Raw genomic sequence first — 8,662 nt, 5'->3', positions numbered from 1 at the left:
TTTTATTGATTCATATTGTACAAGCCCGTTCGTCCCCTAGCCCAAATCTAAATAAACCTAGCCCAAACCTAAATAAATCTAACCCCAAAACCCAATTACAAAGACCCAAACTAACCAGAACCTACCTAATTACTCTAGCCCAATTACAGCCCAAAAACCTTAACACAAAAAATAAACCCTAGCCCCCCAAGCTGCTACTGCCTCTGCCATCAGTCCCATCCCACCGCCCCAGTCACATCTCCTGCAAGCACCGCTACTGTGCCACCGCCCCACTTACAGCTGCAGCATTAAAAGGGAAAGAGCAATGCGCAGAGAAGAAGATCTTGGAAAAATGGGCTATAAAAGCCACAATGGGGATCAGGTGTAAGGGTTGGATTTTAGGCTCTTAATTTTCATTCCATTCGAAATATATCAAGAAGATTAACAATCAAAAAGGCTTTGTAACACAAACACGAATCAACAGCAAGGAGTATCAAAGGCCGATCTAAAGGTCTATTTACCATTTTTATTTTACCCTTTTTTCTTTACTTTTTTCGAATATTGTTATCACATATCACTCCTATTTTATTAAAAATAACATACATATACTAAACAAATATAAAATTAAAAAAAGTAAGAAAATTTACCCTCGGGCGATTTTCAGCCACTGTGTACGGTGGCTGTAACGCCCCAATTTTCGGGAATCCTGTGACTGTTGGCATAGGTTTAATTATGTTAGTGGGCCTCTAGAAGGCCCAAGCTTAAGATAGAACCCGGCAATTTTAGTTAATTTTTGTTCCATAAGAAAAAAGGGGTGAAATTATGAAATAGGACCTATGTGAAAATGTTTGAAAATGCTATAGGCTAAATTGAAGTGGCCAAATAAATAGGAGTGCAAAATAGGAGGATTTGCATGACAAACCTCCCATTTTACATGAAGTGGCCAGCCATCATGTTGTTATAGACAAAATGTACACTTGATATCCATAATTTATGGTACAAATTGATACAAATTGATAATAGGTTAGGTAAATGTTCCTTGATAATAGATTAGGTAAATGTTCCATGATAATGGGTTAGGTAAATGTTTCATGATAATGGGTTAGGTAAATGTTCCATGATAATGGGTTAGGTAAATGTTTCATGATAAGAATTTCATGTCTTTTGTATTAAAGAATTAAATGGATGAAATATGAAGTTTTATTAAAAGAAAAAGGGGTGAAAAGAACAAAGTTTTGTTCATCTTTGTTCATCATAGCTGAAAGTTAGAGAAGAGAAAGGAGAGGAGAAAGCTCTTGAGTATTTGGTCATTAGGAGGAGGAAAATTGAAGGTAAGTTCTTGGTACCTTGCTTCTATTTTGAGGTTCATGAGTTCTTCTTGATTCTACCTTAACTCTTGAAGTATATTTTGATTTTAGTTGTGTTGTGAGCATTTAGTCATGAATTAAAATGAAGGAAATGGTTGTTGTTTCATGTTCTTTTGATGAAAAATGGAAGATAGGTGAAGTTGAGCCAAACAAATGAGCATGCTTGTGCCTTAGATGTTAAAGGGAAAAATCAGCTAACATGTTGTGCTTTAAAATGATGAAATGGAGATTATACTTAAGTAAAATCATAGATATGTGATGATTGATTGGTGATATACATGTTTAAATAACAAGCATGCAAGTTAGGTGTGAAAGAGTGATTTGGTAATAAATCTGCTTGGGACAGCAGCAGTAACGTGACTTTGGAAAATCACCATAAATTGTGGGAGAAGAATTAGAAGTTGAATAAATTATGTAATTAAAGCTTATTGAGTCTAGTTTCTAATGAAATAAACAAGAACATATTTTGAATTCTGTACAATGAGAAATTTGATTCGTAATGAAGGGTGGTCAGATTAGTCAAACAGTGAAACATGGGAAACTTTGAGAAAAATCTGGTATTGATTGGCTAAACCAAAAATTCTGAAAATTTTATGGATAGAAGATATATGAGTCTATTTTCAGGGAAAATTAACGACACTTGATTTGGAGTTTCGTAGCTCTATTTATAAATGATTTAGTGACTGTTGCTCAAGAAGACAGCTTGCAGTGAAATTATGATTATGTGGTAAACATTGACAAAAATTTGTTAATGAGTTGCTTATTGTTTTCTTATAAGCTTACAATGATCTGTAGGTGTGGTTGGCCGAATATTGTAAGGGGTTAATATGTAGTTTGTATTTGAATAGTTAGATTAACGTGTTAGTAATCCAATTGTAGGCGGTTCGTGTGTGGATCTCGTCAGCACATCGTCGCAAACAGGTGTGTAACTAACACCCTCTTTCTTAGTCTAGATCGGCAAAAGTCGAAAAGCCGAAATGCCGAAAACCGGTTTTTGTAGATTTGCGAGTGTGTGAATGCTCGTGAGGTAAATCGATTAATGTTTTTGGTAAGCTGCAGTGTTTGGACATTTATATGATACTTAGCCTCGTTATTGTTTCATCTTTTATAACTGTTCATGTTATTGTTTTGACACTATCATCATATTATTATACGTGTTAATACCATAATTTGCTTTCATATTTTACTAAATCACATCGTGTTTTTTTGATACCTTAAAATAATCCTTTCATAAAAGTGATATTCTGTATTTGGAAATTCGAGAAAATCGTGCCCTAACTTACTGGGTTTCGATTTTTCTCTTTTAAACTAAATCACGAAATATTCTTTTAAATCACAATACGAATTTTAAAAATGCTTATTTTCGGGGATGCGAGGTGTGGTGCCCTAACTTACCGGGTATGGCATTTTGTTACTTCGAAATAAGATTTTTTTTGCTAATAAAGGCGATATTTGGTGTTCAAAAATTCGAGGAAACGTACCCTAACTCACTGGGTTTCGATTTTCCTCGTTCACCCTAACTAACCGAATATCTTTTAAAACACGTTAATTTTAAATAAAATGCAAGCTCGCTCTCGAAAATTTAAGATGCCGTGTCCTAACTCACTGGATGTGACATTTTATATTTTGAGACGAGAAGGTCTTTAACACTAGAGCATTTTCATAAAGAAGGATCATATTTCAAAAGTCTTCAAAGTTTTCAATCTTCGATCTTAAGACATTAATTAATCAACTAGGTACCAATTTTGGGCGTATCGAGGGTGCTAATCCTTCCTTGTGCGTAACCGACTCCCGAACTCATTTTCTGATTTTCGTAGACCCAAAATTATCATTTTAGGAAAATCTTACTTTTATTAAAATGGTTAATTTAAAGGTGACCCGATCACACCCCATCAAAAAGGATTGGTGGCGACTCCCATTTTTTCATTCTCGTTTTCAAATCCAAGTCGATCCCCGTTTTTCAAAAAATGGTTACGACAGCTTGGCGACTCCACTGGGGACGCAAATAAGAGAGTCAAGCCACAAGTTGATTAACTTTTGTCTTTTTATCGAAAATTGAAAATTTGGTTTTGAAATACGATCCTTTCATTGCATTTCATAAGCTATTTTTGTGGTTTATGATACAATACATGCTGTGTTGGTTTGAGTTTTTAAATGGTTTTGCATACTGCATTGCATGACCGCTGTGGTTACACCCCTTTAAGTGGGAGTGAGAAACTACTCCTTCGTGAGGTTTTCACCTCCGTGCAGGATAGTGGATCGCTTTCGGGATACATGCGTACCTATGTCTTCGTGAGATTTTCATCTCCGTGCAGCCATAGGGAAATGTATTCCCCTGAACTAAACTCGGTCTGTATGAGCCTATAATGGGTGAAGATCGAGGAATCTGCTGGTTCAGGTACCCTTACTCTAGAACAAAGCCCCATGTAGCGAGCCTTAAGAACCCACCCTAGGTAGAGCCACTCCGAAACCCTAGTGGTTACCTGAGCAAGTGCTATATTTATTATTCTTTGTTTGCTTTGAACTGTGTATGAATTACTGACTTACTTTGTTTTACTTTGATTGTATTTGTATGGCATTTTCATCATAAAAGGTGTTGATTCGCATTCGGTTCCTAAATAGATAGCTTATCATGGAAAATGGGTTTTTTTGATAAAGTAGAAGACAACGCGGCTGTCCAGATATGGGCTGAGACAACACAACAAGAGAAAGGTGACAGTCTTACCGAGGGGTACATGTCAGAGTTATGGAATTTTACTCAGATCAGCGTAACTCAGAATAATCTCTAAGAGATGAAAGAAATTTGGGGTCAGTGGGATGACGAGGTCAAACAGCTATTCTATTGTCATTATGGTGATTTACCTTATCTGCTCGATGTCAAGGTAGATGAACATCTGTTTCGAGCCCTTGCCCAATATTGGAATTCTGCTTACAGTTGCTTCACTTTCGGGAAAGTAGATTTAGTACCTATTATAGAAGAATACACGACCTTACTCCATTGCCCAAAGATTCAGGTTGACAGAATTTATGCCAGACCTGCTAACGTCCCAGCATTTTCAAAAAAGCTGATGAACATCACAAGGATGAGCGAATAGTGGGTGACAACCCGGATCAAACAAAAAAGAGATTGTAAATGCATTCCTTAGAGGAACCTGAGGGATCTAATCTTAACGCACCCCGACATGAAGAAAAGGGTAGATGTCTTCGCTTTAAGCGTTTATGGACTGGTCATCTTCCCCAAAGCTTTGGGGCATGTAGACGAGGCTATTGTCGACCTTTTTGATAAGCTTGGTAAAGGAACCACACCTGTTCCCGCAATCTTGGCTGAAACTTTCAGATCATTGAACGCTTGTAGAAGAGCGGGTGAAGGGAGATTTATTGGATGTGCACAGCTCTTGCTATCTTGGTTCCATAGCCATTTTTGGAAAGTGGAAAAGGTCTCGTATCGTATCTTCTCTGAAAATTACTCTTCACTAAAAGAGTTAGTGGCTACACCGAGGCGAGATGATGTTACAGAAGAAAACTGAATGACGGTTCTCCAAAATTTGCAAGAAGAAGATGTTGAATGGAGAGCCCCGTAGATGGTTCCTGATGAAATATTATACCGATGCGTAGACTTCGATTGGGTTCCCTTGTTAGGAATATGGGGAGCCGTCGGATATGCTCCTCTGCTTGCATTGCGATAGTACAGATCCAGACAGTTTACACCACCAACATATGGGTTAGCCCAGTGCGAGTTCGTGTTCACAGGGAATAATTACAAAAAGAAAGTTCGCGAGATATCAAATGCCTGGAACTAGACTCGTAGAATGAAAAAATTTGCTGCCAATCCCATGACTACTCCTGAGTACGACCAATGGTGGAATCAGAGGATTAATGACAACATCCCTACATCAGATCAATGGAATCCTCAGTCGATAGAAGAACACTTGAAAGTAATCCCGTCTGAGCTAGAAATCATCAGGCAAGATTTCGAGAGAAAGAGTCTGGAGCTAGAAAAAAGGATCGAGCAGTTGGAAGAAGAAAAGATGCAGTTAGGGTTAAATGTCGATGTCCAGAAACTAAAAGTTGAAAGACTTAGAAAAGGGAAAAAAAAGGCTGAAGAGGACTTGGACAGTTTGAAAACGGACTATAAGAAGCTGCGTAGATCAATGAGAACCGCTGGGTTAGAAAAAACATCGGAACAGTGGCGACAGGAAGTTAAAGAAGAACAAAGCAAAGCCAACCAATGGGAAGAAAAATTTCAGGATGCTCAAGCTCGAGAAGATACTCTAAAAAGAAGTTTGGTAGAAAACCAGAATGAGAAAGAAGGGTTAAAGATCCGGTTATCAGAGTTAGAGAGGTCATTGTATCAGTATCGCTCGCGTAACTCTGCAATCGAGTTGAAAGCTAGTCAGAACAGAATCGAGGAATTAAAAGAGAATATAGAAGAACTCAAAACAGTGCTGCAAAATCGTGAACTTCAGATAGAACTCCTCGAGGTAAATAACGAGCGATGAAATGAGCAACTTCACCAATCTCAAGACCAAGTCAGGAGCAGGGACTACGTCATGGGTGAAGCTTTGACTCAAGTGCGAGAAGTGGCTGATCACTTGCAAACATTAGCAGTACAAGCCGATATGCTGAGTTTAAAATACGAGTCAGAATCGGACCGAGGCCGAGAGCTAGCTTGGCTTCTTAGGCAGGTCAAGGCCTTAAGTATTAGGGCCAAGCCTTATATGTAATCTATTTTATGTAAAGAAACTTGTTTTCTAGAAAGGTTACTCTAATGAAATCGAATTGGAATCAACACTTTTTTGCATTCATCGCATTCATTGCATTCATGCATCAGCATTGCATCATACGCACTAAAACTCACAAGAAACCCTAAAAATCATGGCAGTTACCCTGGAACATCGTTACGGTACAAGGGGAAAAACAAGAGTAATGGACCAAAGGTTAGAGAGATTAAAACAAATGCAAAAAGAGATGCAGGATCAATTACAAACATATATGCAAGAACAGCTTGCCAAAATCCAGCAAGATATGAGGGACCATATGTTGGAGTCCCAGAAAAGCATGATGGACCAATTAACTCGTCTATTGGCTGGCGGATTAGAAAAAGGGAAAAGCCCTTTGATCAATGCGGGAGATGACAATGAAGATCCTACCTACCCTCCGGGTTTTACCCCAGTGGACATTCAGACACAACCTGACATGTACCCAAGAAGGCCATCAGTCACAATTAGGCCCCAACCATTTCAGGCCGGTGTTTTGGCATCGATGAATTATCAGACCGGCTCGGGCTTTAATCCTGGGGACAACCCAACCAACCCTGTGGTCCTCAATCTCGACGAAGTAACAAAAGCAGAAAAGACAAGGGTAGAACTCCCGAGAGAGCTTGAAAAAAGGTGTAGATGGTTGGAAGAAAAATTTAAAGAAATGGAAAGCACCGACTATCGTGGTGGAATTGACGCTAAGGAATTAAGTTTGGTTTCAGACCTGGTACTCCCTCCCAAGTTCAAAACTCCGGAATTTGAGAAATACAACGGGACTAGCTATCCCGAAGCTCACATCACTATGTTCTGCAGACGAATGGCAGGCCATGTCAATAATGACCAACTATTAATTCACTGCTTCCAAGAAAGTCTGGTTGGGGCCGCTTCTAGATGGCACAACCAACTGAGTCACGCCCAGATCAGTTCATGGAAAGATTTAGCACAAGCCTTCATGAAGCAGTACGGTCATGTGGCAGACATGGCCCCTGATAGAATCACCTTACAGAATATGGAGAAAAAACATAATGAGAGCTTTAGGCAGTACGTCCAGCGATGGAGAGAAGTGGCCACACAAGTCCAACCCCCTCTGTTGGAAAAAGAAACCACTATGCTCTTCATCAATACCCTGAAGGCACCTTTTATTAACCACATGCTGGGTAGCGCAACCAAGAGTTTTTCGGACATAGGAATGTCTGGAGAAATGATAGAAAATGCCATAAGATGTGGGAAAATAGAGGCTGGGAAAAAAGCTAAAAGGTCAGCGCCGAGAAAGAAAGATCACGAGGTGAATAATGTGAGCTCATATTCGAAATCAATCACCGTAAGCCAACCAAGGTCGACAACTACTGGACAGCAGGGCCCACCCAGACAAGAGCCCAACACAGAACAAAATGGGGAGAAACTTCAATTTACGCCTATTCCAATGACGTACAATGAGTTATACCAGAGTTTATTTAATGCACATGTCGTGTCTCCCTTCTATCTGAAGCCAATACAACCTCTATACCCCAAATGGTATGACGCAAACGCCCAATGCGAATACCATGCAGGAGCCACAGGACACTCGATACAAAACTGTACCATTTTCAAGAAATTGGTTGAAAAACTCATCAACATGGGGATTGTGAAATTTGATGATACATCCAGTGCAGAGAATCCATTACCTAACCATGAGGATAAGGGAATAAATGTGATAATTGAGAGTTCGGGGAAATAAATTAAGATGAATATTGCAGAAGTGAATACCCCGTTGAAGGAAGTTTGGAAGAAAACGGCGGAAAGAGTGTTGATAGCATAGAATTCAAGGGGCAAACCTCGAGAAGCGAAGAATTATTGTGAGTTCCATTATCAAGAGGATCACAAGATCCAGAAATGCAGCCTATTCAGGGCTTTAATACAAGGATTGATGGATAATAAGAAGCTGGAATTCTTCGAATATGTTGGGAGCCCAGAAGAAACAGATGTGTGTGCCTCCGAAAAGGGATCAATGAAGGATGTTTACAAAGTCAACCACCTAGTGGTTATCATATTACGTCCGAGAATGAATGAAGCCGAGGCACGAGTTGCGCCAAAGGTCATGATCCAAAAGCCCGTTGCTTTTCCTTATAAAGATAGTAAAAGGGTACCATGGAACTATAGCTGCAATGTGACATTCCCGAAAGAGGAGACCCCGATTAATGCATCACAGAAAGTTCAAGACGAAGGTTTTTATATGCGCAGCAGAAGGTGTTATACCCCAAATACAAAAGTCCAGCAGGTTAAAGAAAAATCATTAGCAATTGATCAAAAGAAAGAGAAGCCGACAGAGCCTGAACCAACTGTTAATGAATCAGTGACTGAAAAAGAAGCCAAGAAATTCTTAAAATTTCTAAAGCACAGCGAATATAGTGTCGTAGAACAGTTGCACAAACAGCCAGCTCATATATCGGTACTGGCCTTACTTTTAAGCTCCGAAACCCATCGCAACGCATTGGTGAAGGTGCTGAATGAAACTTATGTTGCTAACGATATCTCTGTAAACAAACTCGACCGCTTAGTCAACAATATAAGTGCCAAAAA

General features: G+C 39.3%; 1 long non-coding RNA gene across 1 annotated transcript; it reads left to right on the top strand.

Annotated features, from left to right (window-relative positions):
* The first annotated feature begins 1,151 nt into the window (after nt 1–1,151).
* Nucleotides 1,152–2,267, top strand: LOC128281451 (uncharacterized). Its single transcript, XR_008271663.1, has 2 exons — nt 1,152–1,310; nt 2,226–2,267. It is a non-coding gene; the product is annotated as an uncharacterized LOC128281451 (long non-coding RNA).
* Nucleotides 2,268–8,662: the final 6,395 nt, after the last annotated feature.

Source organism: Gossypium arboreum, chromosome 10 (assembly GCF_025698485.1).
Source record: "Gossypium arboreum isolate Shixiya-1 chromosome 10, ASM2569848v2, whole genome shotgun sequence".
Classification (NCBI taxonomy): domain Eukaryota; kingdom Viridiplantae; phylum Streptophyta; class Magnoliopsida; order Malvales; family Malvaceae; genus Gossypium; species Gossypium arboreum.
This window is presented reverse-complemented; position numbering and strand designations above follow the sequence as displayed.